This window comes from Salmo salar, chromosome ssa22 (assembly GCF_905237065.1).
Source record: "Salmo salar chromosome ssa22, Ssal_v3.1, whole genome shotgun sequence".
Lineage (NCBI taxonomy): Eukaryota > Metazoa > Chordata > Actinopteri > Salmoniformes > Salmonidae > Salmo > Salmo salar.
The window spans coordinates 40,384,118-40,398,279 of record NC_059463.1 but is presented as its reverse complement, the minus strand read 5'-3'; the positions used below and the strand labels follow the sequence as shown (position 1 = coordinate 40,398,279).

The 14,162-nt window shown below is 39.6% G+C and overlaps 1 protein-coding gene across 2 annotated transcripts in view; it reads right to left on the bottom strand.

The window, feature by feature from the left end:
- LOC106583503 (phosphatidylinositol 4-phosphate 3-kinase C2 domain-containing subunit beta) overlaps positions 1-13,878 on the bottom strand; it is a 63,420-nt gene extending 49,542 nt beyond the window's left edge. Inside the window, exon 1 of one of the 2 annotated variants that reach the window (XR_006761310.1) lies at positions 13,569-13,878. The gene's annotated coding sequence lies outside the window, so the exon portion shown is untranslated. The remainder of the gene's footprint in view (positions 1-13,568) is intronic. The other variant, XM_014167762.2, reaches the window with a different exon arrangement.
- Between the last annotated feature and the right edge of the window lie 284 nt (positions 13,879-14,162).

Sequence of the window (14,162 nt, the reverse complement as noted above, 5' to 3'; positions counted from 1 at the left end):
AATGTTCTTCCCCAAAAACATAGCAAAACGACAATCTGTTTCAGTAGCTATAGTTAGCTAGCTATCTATATAGCTAGGGGTCATCATCTAAAATAACCCTAATTTATAAGCCAGTTCATATTTGATTAATGGTGGACGGACTCATCTATGTGAAGCTAGCCAAAACAGTGGACTTTGCGGTTAGCTTTCAAAATAAGAGTATGGCATAATTCTACTATTTGTATTCATTTGCATCACTGTCAATTACATACTTTTATTTTGAAGGCAAACCGCAAATTTCACTATTTGCCTAATCCTTATTGTGGCTAGCTTCACAACACATAACCCGGTCCGGTCGAGCATCACTAGACAGATGAAGCTAGCTGGCTGCTTATAACTTTAGCTTTGGGCAACAGGGTTAAGTAGCTGGCTAGCTATTTATTTTCATGAACTGAAGTTCAATTTCAATAGGCGAACAACAAGTGGCAACCTAGCTAATACTTACAAGGATTCCTAAATCAGTTTTTGCTAAGAATAATGAAAATGACTGCAGTTTCTATGGGTCATCGTTTTCAGGCTGGTTGTATTGGTGCTAGCTAGGTACCAAGCTAAAGCTAGCTACCCCAGAAGTTGTGGTCGAACAAATGATGCTTTATTACCAACGCGGTATTGTAAACACATTGTTCGTGGCCGGTGTTTGCAGACTTTTTTTGTACAGCTTTGACAGTGCTACTGTCTCTTTTTTGACATGCAAAGACCCAAACGACGTTCCATAGTATGTATGTCGTGAAGCTAATAGCAGTGACGATATTACTGTGTAACTCCGGTAGGAAACATCGGAAAAATAGCGCACTTGGTAGTGTTAATTGGTGCTCGACCAGTCGGCGAAAGCCAACATCACCCACGACAGAGAACGGTTGATTGTCAAGGGCAATGAATTCTATTGTTTTGGCTTAAATGGATTTCGCCTTTGAGTTGTCTCGCTGATATTTTGTTATTCTTTCAAATGACTGCTTGACTTGTTGACCGCTCGATCCACACAGCAGACATTGTAGGCTAGTTTAGGAATGCTGTGTTGCACGTATAGCACAACATTTTACGTGGCGTCATTACGTCATGTACCTTCGTTATATAGGTATGCACGTCCGCTTTGACATCGGTTTTGCACATCAGGCGTTAAACAAGACATCGGCCGATACCAATATTTCCGATATGTTCACCGATGGAATCTTCCGGCGCCGACAGAGATGGCCGCCTCGCTTCGCGTTCCTAGGAAACTATGCAGTATTTTGTTTTTTTATGTGTTATTTCTTACATTGTTACCCCAGGAAATCTTAGGTTTTATTACATACAGTCGGGAGGAACTATTGGATATAAGAGCGACGTCAACTCACCAACATTACGACCAGAAATATAACTTTTCCGAAGCGGATCCTCTGTTTGGCCTACCAGCCAGGACAATGGATCGGATCCCAGCCGGTGACCCAGAACTACGACGCCGTAGAAGAAGGGGCAGACGGAGCGGTCTTCTGGTCAGGCTCCGTAGACGGGCACATCGCGCACCGCTCCCGAGCATACTACTCGCCAAAGTCCAGTCTCTTGACAACAAGGTAGACGAAATCCGAGCAAGGGTAGCATTCCAGAGAGACATCCGAGACTAACGTTCTTTGTTTCACGGAAACATGGCTCACTCGAGACACGCTATCTGAGTCGGTACAGGCACCTGGTTTCTTCACGCATCGCGCCGACAGAAACAAGCATCTCTCTGGTAAGAAGAAGGGCGGGGGTGAATGCCTTATGATTAACGAGACGTGGTGTGATCATATCAATATACAGGAACTCTAGTCCTTTTGTTCACCTGACTTAGAATTCCTCACTATCAAATGCCGACCGCATTATCTACCAAGAGAATTCTCTTACAAGCATTTCGCTACACTTGCATTAACACCTGCTAACCATGTGTATGTGACAAATAAATTTGATATATCGTGCATCCCTACACTTAGGCTCTCATTTTGTTTGATGTTTTGAAAACCAAAGCTAAGTAGTAGCATAGTTACCCTTGACTAGGACTATTGCGGTGACCGTGTTACACGAGTTATCACCGCAGTAAAATTCTATGTGACTGTTGAGTCATGGTAATCTCCTGTTATGCACTGTGGACATGCATTAGTAGTAGTAGCCAACTCGCTAATGATCATCAGGTCGCTAATGGCCTGGTACTTAGGGCTCTATTGTCCCTCTAACATCAACGCATGGTAGAGAAATTAACATTCAATTCTCTGACAACAGCTCTGATGGCAGTCAGCATGCTAATTTCACACTCCCTCAAAATTTGAGACATCTGTGGCGTTGTGTGACAAAACTGCACATTTTAGAGTGGCCTTTTATTGTCGCCAGTTCAAGGTGCACCTGTGTAATGATCATGCTGTTTAATCAGCTTCTTGATATGCCACACCTGTCAGGTGGCTGGATTATCTTGGCAAAGAATAAATGCTCACTAACAGGTATGTAAACAAATTTGTGCACACAATTTTAGAGAAATAAGCTATTGGTGCATATGGAACATTTCTGAGATCTTTTATTTCAACTCATGAAACCAACACTTTACATGTTGCGTTTATATTTTTAAATCAGTATACTAGGGCCAGGGTGATACCAGTTTCGCAATACTCTATTTTACATACAGCAGGTTTATAAAATACCAAGAGTTTGGTCTGGTTCATGTTTTAAAATATCGCAATACTGGTATTATCACAGACCTAGAATTTAGCAGTAATGATTTTGTTATTATGTTTGAGCAAAAGAACACAGCATTAGCCATGTCAGAATATGTAGAATTGCAGGAAATTAGCTTTAAAACTGCAATATTTTATCTCGGCTGCATGTAAAAATGTGTAGAATTGCAAGAAATTTGCTTTAACCTCTAGGGGGTGTGGGACGGTAGCGTCCCACCTGGCCAACATCTGGTGAAATTGCAGAGCTACAAATTCAATTACTATAAATATTTAAATTTCATGAAAACACAAGTGTAATACATCAAAATAAAGCTTAACTTGTTGTTAATCCAGCCGCTGTGTCAGATTTCAAAAAGGCTTTACAGCGAAAGCAAATCATGAGATTATCTGAGGACAGCGCTCAGCACACAAAATATTACATACAATCTAATCTACCAGACAAGTAGATTAGTCACGAAAGTCAGAAATAGCAATAAAAGTAATCACTTACCTTTGATGATCTTCATATGGTTGCACTCACAACACTCCCAGTTACACAATAAATGTTCATTTTGTTCGATAAAGTCCCTCTTTATATCCAAAAACCTCCATTATGTTGGCGTGTTTTGTTCAGTAATCCAATGGCTCAAATGCGGTCAGAAGAGGCAGACGAAAATTCCAAATAGTATCCGTAAAGTTCGTAGAAACATGTCAAACGATGTTTATAATCAATCCTCAGGTTGTTTTTAGCCTAAATAAATCGATAATATTTCAAACCGGACAATAGTGTCGTCAATATAAAAGAAAAACAAGAAAGGTGCGCTCTCGGGTGAGCTCAGAAAACAGCTCTGGGGACATCCCACTATCCACTGACTCAAAGTTGTCATTCTCAATAATTTTTCAGAATAAAAGCCTGAAACAATGTCTAAAGACTGTTCACAACTAGTGGAAGCCATAGGGAATGGAATCTGGGTCCTATCCCTTTATATGGTGGATAAGCTTTCATTGGAAAAACAGCCATTTCTAAATAATGACACTTCCTGGATGGATTCTCCTCTGGTTTTCGCCTACCATCACAGTTCTGTTAACCTGTTGGGGATAGGGGGCAGTATTTGCACGGCCGGATAAAAAACGTACCCGATTTAAACTGGTTACTACTCTTGCCCAGAAACGAGAATATGCATATAATTAGTAGATTTGGATAGAAAACACTCTAAAGTTTCTAAAACTGTTTGAATGGTGTCTGTGAGTATAACAGAACTCATTTGGCAGGCAAAAACCTGAGAAGATTCCATACAGGAAGTGCCCTGTCTGACAATTTGTTCTCCTTCTGTGGCATCTCTATCGAAAATACAGCATCTCTGCTGTAACGTGACATTTTCTAAGGCTTCCATTGGCTCTCAGAAGGCGCCAGAAAGTGGAATGACGTCTCTCCTGTCTCTGGGCGAAAAACAGCAGGAGATTTTGTGAGTGGTCAGGCTGAGAACAGTGACACTGGAGATGCGCGTTCATGTGAATTCTCCATTTTTTTCTTTCAGCCTTTGAATGAATACGTCGTCGCCCGGTTGGAATATTATCGCTATTTTACGAGAAATATAGCATAAAAATTGATTTTAAACAGCGTTTGACATGCTTCAAAGCACGGTAATGGAATATTTTGAAATTTTTGGTAACGAAATGCGCTCGCGCGTCACCCTTCGGATACTGACCTGAACGCATGAACAAAACGGAGGTATTTGGATGCAACTATGGATTATTTGGAACCAAAACAACATTTGTTGTTGAAGTAGAAGTCCTGGGAGTGCATTCTGACGAAGAACAGCAAAGGTAATCCAATTTTTCTTATAGTAAATCTGAGTTTGGTGAGGGCCAAACTTGGTGGGTGTCAAATTAGCTAGCCGTGATGGCCGAGCTATCTACTCAGAATATTGCAAAATGTGCTTTCACCGAAAAGCTATTTTAAAATCTGACACCGCGATTGCATAAAGGAGTTCTGTATCTATAATTCTTAAAATAATTGTTATGTATTTTGTGAACGTTAATCGTGAGTAATTTAGTAAATTCACCGGAAGTTTGCGGTGGGTATGCTAGTTCTGAACATCACATGCTAATGTAAAAAGCTGGTTTTTGATATAAATATGAACTTGATTGAACAAAACAGGCATGTATTGTATAACATAATGTCCTAGGAGTGTCATCTGATGAAGATCAAAGGTTAGTGCTGCATTTAGCTGTGGTTTTGGTGACATATATGCTTGCTTTGAAAATGGCTGTGTGATTATTTTTGGCAGGGTACTCTCCTGACATAATCTAATGTTTTGCGTTCGCTGTAAAGCCTTTTTGAAATTGGACAATGTGGTTAGATTAACGAGAGTCTTGTCTTTAAAATGGTGTAAAATAGTTGTGTTTGAGAAATTCAAGTTATAGCATTTTTGAGGTATTTGTATTTCGCGCCATGCGATTCCACTGGCTGTTGACTAGGTAGGACGCAAACGTCCCACCTTGCCCAGGGAGGTTAAACTCACAGTCATTATTTTAACAGTTTTAGAAACTTTGGAGTGTTTCCTATCCAAATCTACTAATTATATGCATATCCTAGCTTCTGGGCATGAGTAGCAAGCAGTTTACTTTGGGCACGCATTTCATCCAGAGGTGAAAATAGTGCCCCCTACCCTAGTGAGGTTAAACTAGAGGTCGACCGATGAATCGGCATGGCCGATTAATTAGAGTCGATTTGAAGTTTTCATAACAATCGGTATTTTTGGACGCCGATTATGGCTGATTACATTGCATTCCACAAAGAAACTGCGTGGTAGGTTGATCACCTGTTACGCGAGTGCAGCAAGGAGCCAAGGTAAGTTGCTAGCGAACATTAAACTTATCTTATAAAAAAAAATGTAATCTTCACATAATCACTAGTTAACTACACATGGTTGATGATATTACCAGGCTAACTAGCTTGACGTGCGTTGCATATAATCAATGCGATGCCTGTTCATTTATCATCGAATCACAGCCTACTTCACCAAATGGGTGATGATTTAACTTGGGTAGGGGGCAGTATTTTCACGTCCGGATGAAAAGCGTGCCCAAAGTAAATTGCCTGTTACTCAGGCCCAGAAGCGAGGATATGCATATAATTAGTAGATTTGGATAGAAACCACTCTAAAGTTTCTAAAACAGTTAAATTATGTCTGTGAGTATAACAGAAATGATATGGCAGGCGAAACCCAGAGGACAGACCATCCCCCCCCCCCCCCCCCCAAAGAAAATCTGCCTACCACTGTTTTCAATGGCTGTTACTTTTATAAGGCAAAATCCTCCCAGATTGCAGTTCCTAGGGCTTCCACTAGATGTCAACAGTCTTCAGAAAGAGTTTCATGCTGTTTTTTGGAAAAATGAACCAGAAATGGAAGTTTTTCTAGGTGGCTCCCATTTTGGCTGTAGTGTTTCCAAGCGCGTTCTTTGGTATTTTTCTCCTGTAAAGAAAATAACGATTCTCTGTCTTAAGTTTTATCATTTATTTATGTATTAGGGTACCTAAGGTGTGATTATAAATGTTGTTTGACTTGTTTGGAAAAGTTTATTAGTAACGTTTATGTTTGGAAAAGTTTATTAGTAACGTTTGGGATTCATTTTGATTGCATTTTGATGGAGGGAAACTGGGTGGATTATTGACTGAAGCGCCAGCTAAACCGAGTTATGGATATAAAGAAGGACATTATCGAACAAAAGGACAATTTGTAATGTAGGTGGGACCTTTTGGAGTGCCAACAGAAGAAGATCAAAGGTAAGGCATTTATTATATCGCCATTTCTGACTTTCGTGGCGCACCTGCCTGGTTGAAATATGTTTTTCATACTTTTATATGCGGGGCGCTGTCATCAGATAAATCGCATGGTGTGCTTTCGCCGTAAAGCCTTTTTGAAATCTGACACAGCGGCTGGATTAGCAAGAAGTTAAGCTTTATTTTGATGTATTACACTTGTGATTTTATGAAAAGCTTTATTTTGATGTATTACACTTGTGATTTTATGAAAGTTAAATATTTATAATTCTATAGTTTGAATTTCGCACTCTGCAATTTTACCGGATGTTGGCCAGGTGGGACGACCATCCCACCTGCCCATAAGAAGTTAACAAAAGCACAATAGATGCATGAATGTACCTAACCATAAACAGCAATGCCTTTCTTAAAATCAATACACAGAAGTAAAATTTTTTTAAAGCTGTGTATTTAGTTAAAAGAAATTCATGATAGCAGGCAATATTAACTAGGGAAATTGTGTCATTCTCTTGCGTTGATTGCACACAGATTCAGGGTATATGCAACAGTTTGGGCCGCCTGGCTCGTTGCAAACTAATTTGCCAGAATTGTACATAATTATGACATAACAATGAAGGTTGTACAATGTAACAGCAATATTTAGACTTAGGGTTGCCACCAGTTCGATAAAATACAGAATGGTTCTGTATTTCACTGAAAGAATAAAGATTTTGTTTTCGAAATGATAGTTTCCGGATTTTACCATATTAATGATCAAAGGCTCGTATTTCTGTGTTTATTATTTTATAATTAAGTCTATGATTTGATAGAGCAATCTGACTGAGCGGTGGTAGGCAGCAGCAGGCTCGTAAGCATTCATTCAAACTTTACTGCATTTGCCAGCAGGTCTTAGCAATGCTTGAAGCACAGCGCTGTTATGACTCAAGCCTATCAACTCCTGAGATTAGGCTGGCAATACTAAAGTGCCTATTAGAACATCCAATAGTCAAAGGTATATGAAATACAAATGGTATAGTGAGAAATAGTCGACACGTAATAATTCCTATAATAACTACAACCTAAAACTTCTTAACTGGGAATATTGAACCACCAGCTTTCATATGTTCTGAGCAAGGAACTTAAATGTTAGCTTTTTTACATGGCACATATTGCACTTTTACTTTATTCTCCAACACTGTTTTTGCATTATTTAAACCAAATTGAACATGTTCCATTATTTATTTGAGGTTAAATAGATTTTATTGATGTATTATATTCAGTTAAAAATAAGTGTTTATTCAGTATTGTTGTAATTGTCATTATTACAAATAAAAAATAAATAAATAAAAAAATCAGCCGATTAATCGGTATCGGATTTTTTTGGTCCTCCAATAAATCGGTATTGGCGTTGAAAAATCATAAAATCGGTCGACCTCTACTTTAAACTGCTAAAATATTTCTACACCACCACGATGGGGGCCTCAAACTCTGCAGTACAGCTCAACAGCGGAGGTGTCATAATACCCGTAAAACCTAGCGGTCAAACAGGGAAATGATTCCGATCGTCTTACCACCATACATTTTTTCCATAGGACATTTTCATGAAAATATACGGACCACAAATTCCAATTGGCTAAACTTAAACTCTCATCATTGTTAGCTCTGGCATCTTACCCAAACCAAGGACCCAAACCAAGGACTGATCACCCCAATCCACAAAAGTGGAGACAAATTTGACCCCAATAAATACCGTGGGATATGCGTCAACAGCAACCTTGGGAAAATTCTCTGCGTTATCACTAACAGCAGACTCGTACATTTCCTCAGTGACAACAATGTACAGAGCAAATGTCAAATTGTCTTTTTACCAAAATTACCATACGACAGACCACGTATTCACCATGCACAACCTAATTGACAAACAAAACAAAGTCTCATGCTTTAAGGATTTCAAAAAAGCTTTGACTCAATTTGGAATGAGGTCTGCTATACAAATTGTTGGAAAGTGGTGTTGGGAGAAAAACATATGACAATATAAAATCCATGTACACAAATAACAAGGGTGCAGTTAAATGAGCAAAAATTACATTTATTTCCACAGGGAGGCAGCTTGAGCCCCACCCTATTCAACATATATATCAACGAATTGGCGAGGGCACTAGAACAGTCTGCAGTACCCGGCCTCACCCTACTAGAATCTGAAGTCAAATGTCTACTGTTTGCTGATGATCTGGTGCTTCTGTCCCCAACCAAGGAAGTCCTACAGCAGAACCTAGATCTTATCCACAGATTTAGTCAGACCTGGGTCCTGACAGTAAATCTCAGTAAGACAAAAATAATGTTGTTTAAAAAAAAGTCAGTGTCCAGGACCACAAATACAAATTCTTTCTAGACACCATTGCCCTAGAGCAGACAAAACAATTATATATACACCTTGGCCTAAGCATCAGTGCCAAAGGTAACTTCCACAAAGCTGTGAACGTTCTGAGAGACAAGGCAAGAAAGGCCTTCTATGCCATCAAAAGGAACATAACACTTGACGTACCAATTAGGATCTGGCTAAAAATACTTGAATCAGTTATAGAACCCATTGCCCTTTATGGTTGTGAGGTCTGGGGTCCGCTCACTAACCAAGAATTTACAAAATGCGACAAACACCAAATTGAGACTCTGCATGCAGAATTCTGCAAAAATATCCTCTGTGTACAATGTAAAACACCAAATAATGCATGCAGCGCAGAATTAAGCCGATACCCGCTAATTATCAAAATCCAGAAAAGAGCCACTAAATTCTACAACGACCTAAAAGGAAGAAATACCCAACCTTCTATAACAAAGGCATCACCTACAGAGAGATGAACCTAGAGAAGAGTCACCTAAGCAAGCTGGTCCTGTCCCCACAGAGCCCCAGGACAGCAACACAATTAGACCCAACCAAATCATGAAAAAACAAAAAGATAATTACTTGACAAATTGGAAAGAATTATCCAAAAAACAGAGGAAAATAGAACACTATTTGGCCCTCAACAGAGAGTATACAGTGGCAGAATACCTGACCACTGTGACTGAAAGGAAAGCTTTGACTATGTACAGACTCAGTGAGCATAGCCTTGCTATTGAGAAAGGCCGCTGTATGCAGACTTGGCTCTCTTGAGAAGATGGGCTATGTGCACACTGCCCACAAAATGTGGTGGAAACTGAGCTGCACTTCCTAACCTGCTGCCAAATGTTTGACCATATTAGAGACACATATTTCCCTCAGATTACACAGATCCACAAAGAATTCGAAAACAAATCCAATTTTGATAAACTCCCAAGATTTGTGACCTGTCGCCACAAGAAAAGGGCAACCAGTGAATAACAAACACCATTGCAAATTCAACCTATATTTATGTTCATTTATTTTCCCTTTTGTACATCATTACAACACTGTATATAGTAGAGGTCGACCGATTAATCGGAATGGCCAATTAATTAGGGCCGATTTCAAGTTTTCATAACAATCGGTATTTTTGGCCACCGATTTGCCAATATTTAATTTTTTTTATAAATATTTTTTTAACTAGGCAAGTCAGTTAATGACGGCCTAGGAACGGTGGGTTAACTGCCTTGTTCAGGGGCAGAATGACAGATTTGTACCTTGTCAGCTTGGGGATTCAATCTTGCAACCTTACGGTTAACTAGCCCAACGCTCTAACTGCTTTACATTGCACTCCACGAGGAGCCTGCCTGTTACGCGAATGCAGTAAGAAGCCAAGGTAAGTTGCTAGCTAGCATTAAACTTATCTTATAAAAACAATCAATCATAATCACTAGTTAAACTAGTAATATCATCAACCATGTGTAGTTATCTAGCCTGTCCTGCATTGCATATAATCGATGCGGTGCGCATTCGCGAAAAAGGACTGTCATTGCTCCAAATTGTACCTAACCATAAACATCAATGTCTTTCTTAAAATCAATACACAAGTATATATTTTTAAACCTGCATATTTAGTTAATATTGCCTGCTAACATGAATTTCTTTTAACGAGGGAAAATGTGTCACCTCTGCAACAGAGTCAGGGTATATGCAGCAGTTTGGGCCACCTGGCTCGTTGCGAACTGTGAAGACTATTTCTTCCTAACAAAGACAGCCGACTTCGCCAAACGGGGGATGATTTAACAAAAGCGCATTTGCGAAAAAGCACAATCATTACACGACTGTACCTAACCATAAACATCAATGCCTTTCTTAAAATCAATACACATTAGTATATATTTTTAAACCTGCATATTTAGCTAAAAGAAATCCAGGTTAGCAGGCACTATTAACCAGGTGAAATTGTGTCACTTCTCTTCCGTTCATTGCATGCAGAGTCAGGGTATATGCAACAGTTTGGGCCGCCTGGCTCGTTGCGAACTAATTTGCCAGAATTTTACGTAATTATGACATAACATTGAAGGTTGTGCAATGTAACAGGAATATTTAGACTTATGGATGTCACCGTTAGATAAAATACGGAACGGTTCCGTATTTCACTGAAAGAATAAACGTGATAGGTAATTAATATGGTCAAATCCGGAAACTAAGGCTCATCTTTCTGTGTGTTATTATGTTATAATTAAGTCTATGATTTGATAGAGCAGTCTGACTGAGCGGTGGTAGGCAGCAGCAGGCTCGTAAGCATTCATTCAAACAGCACTTTCGTGCGTTTTGCCAGCAGCCCTCCGCAATGCATTGCGCTGTTTATGACTTCAAGCCTGTCAACTCCCAAGATTAGGCTGGTGTAACCGATGTGAAATGGCTAGCTAGTTAACGGGTGCGCGCTAATAGCGTTTCAAACGTCACTCGCTCTGAGACTTGGAGTAGTTGTTCCCCTTGCTCTGCATAGGTAACGCTGCTTCGAGGGTGGCTGTTGTCGATGTGTTCCTGGTTCGAGCGAGGAGAGGTACGGAAGCTATACTGATACACTGGCAATACTAAAGTGCCTATAAGAACATCCAATAGTCAAAGGTATATGAAATACAAATCGTATAGAGAGAAATAGTCCTATAATAACTACAACCTAAAACTTCTTACCTGGGAATATTGAAGACTCTTTCATATGTTCCCATGTTCTGAGCAAGGCACTTAAACGTTAGCTTTTTTACATGGCACATATTGCACTTTTACTTTCTTCTCCAACACTTTGTTTTTGCATTATTTAAACCAAATTGAACATGTTTCATTATTTATTTGAGGCTAAATTGATTTTATTGATGTATTATATTCAGTTAAAATAAGTGTTCATTCAGTATTGTTGTAATTGTCATTATTACAAATAAAAAAATAATAATAATAATCAGCCGATTAATCGGTGTCGGATTTTTTTGGTCCTCCAATAAATCGGTATCGGCGTTGAAAAATCATAAATCGGTCGACCTCTAGTATATAGACATAGTGACATTTGAAATGTCTTTATTCTTTTGGAACATTTGTGAGTGTAATGTTTACTGTACATGTTTTATCTATTTCACTTGCTTTGGCAATGTTAACATGTTTCCCATGCCAATAAAGCCCCTTAAATTGAGAGACAGAGAGAGAGACGGAGAGAGTGTGTGTGTTCTGGGATCTGGTTCCCATATTCCAAAAGTCAAATGGATTACAGTATGGATAGAAGGAAAACACCAGCCTCCATAAAGTTTATTGCAAAAGTAGCTGCAGCGCATGGTCATATAGCTCTGAGACAAGTATAGGCAGCCAGACTGTCAGGGACATGTGTTCATGAGTATACTAAAGACAGGAGAATATTATAAAAGGTGTGTGAGATTGACAACGTTTCTTTTGCTATCTTTTTCCCTCTTTGTCTCTCTAATTTACAACTTGATGACAACTTGGCAGATTTTCTAAATTGTTTATACTTGGTTAATTGCTTGCTATAAGCCCACCATGTGCACATCGTTGTCACATGTGCCATGCCCTTTTCTCAAGAATGTCACTTGCCTGGAAACCCGACATTGAATTGCATTGAGCTCTACATCAGGCAGAAATTAGCATTTTAATCATAAAGGTTTCCTCTCACGATCTCTACAAGCCAGAATGTTGAATAAAAGTATAATTTAATGTACTTAACCAGTTGTCCATGAGGTTGGTCCTGTTGGCGGTAGGAATGTGAGACAATATATCCAGTCTAATTACATAAACTTTTCAAAGGGCTGGTAGTGCGTTCAGATTTAGATCACCTGAAGCATGCACAGGACCATGTAAATATATGCAAGAGCTCAGGAAGTTATGTTGTGATCATGCTTCAGGTTATATAAATCTGAAGCACTACCAGAGCTTTGAAAAATGTATGTAATTATTACATTCCTGTGGATATAACGTTATTGTCTCACATTTCTACCGCCAAAAGGCCACTGACAACCGGTAAAGTACGTTAACATATCATTTTATTCAACATTGGCTAGTACAGGTCATGATTCAAACGCTGATTTCTGCCCGACATAGAATTAAATGCAATTCAACGTCGGGTTTCTAGGCAAGAATGTCACCTGCTTAAAACCCTACTACTATACATTTCCACCATTAGCCCAGCAACCTAGCTGTTTGATGTCACGGTTTGTTGGCTATTTCATGACATGGCCGACTGAACACAACCTACCAACCTGACAGCTTTTGACTTCAAAACAATGCCACAGCAAATACTTCACTGGTGCAACCACGACATGGTTGGTTACACTGTACCGCCTATCTAAACGGTCACACTGTCAGAAAGGTAACCATGGCATGACCGAGGTTTGATTAGGATACATTCTAACAACATATAAAGCGATAGCCTATTCTGAATAGTGATTTGTTGCCCACATTCTGGGCCTATTTCTTATTTCCTATTATCAGATAATTAGAAAAGTATAAAATAGACGTGGGCTATCCGCCTGTGCCTCGGTCTGCCACCGAACAGCGTCATTCTGTTCAGACGACCAGCAATAGCGCAATCGGTATTTTACTGCAAGTAGACACGAGCGAGCTACCAACTTCACCGCTCACTAACTTCATTTGAAATGCAACAAAACACAATATTCCATCTGATATGTAACATATGTTTGGACATTGATTATTAATTCCTGGTGAAAACCCCCCTTACCTGCTTTATGGCCGCCAACGAGCTGGTGCCATAATATCCGAATTATTCTGCTTTCAGGCTGCTCAAATATTGATTCAAAATATTGTTGATTCCAAACTGTATCCAACAATTTCCGGTGTCTGATATTGTTGATATATCACGCATTAACGTGATTAAAGTCGAAAATCCGTACCCGCGTTCCTAATTGTTGGCCCTCTCGTCACTATAAACCGGTTATTTCGCCTTTTTTTTTGTTTTGCTGATCGGTTGCTCATCGCCTTCTCATCCGCGTGTGTGGGGCCGGAGCGGCAAGTGAGAATAACTTGGAGAAACGTGACCTCTGGCGGACAGTTTATGTAACAACACCCTATTTGCTTGTTTCTATTTTGCCTGACAGCAGGGTGCGATTCGGGGCGTTCCTGCATGTGGGCGTTCTTCTTCTTCTTCTTCTTCTTCTTCTTCTTCTTCTTCTTCTTCTTCTTCTTCTTCTTCTTCTTCTTCTTTGGTGGGGTTTATCGGTGGTTGACCTCCAACGTTATGATGCATTACCGCAACCTACTGTACTGGAGTATGGGCCAGACAGGAAGAAACTAAATACTACCTGCCAGCCCCTTT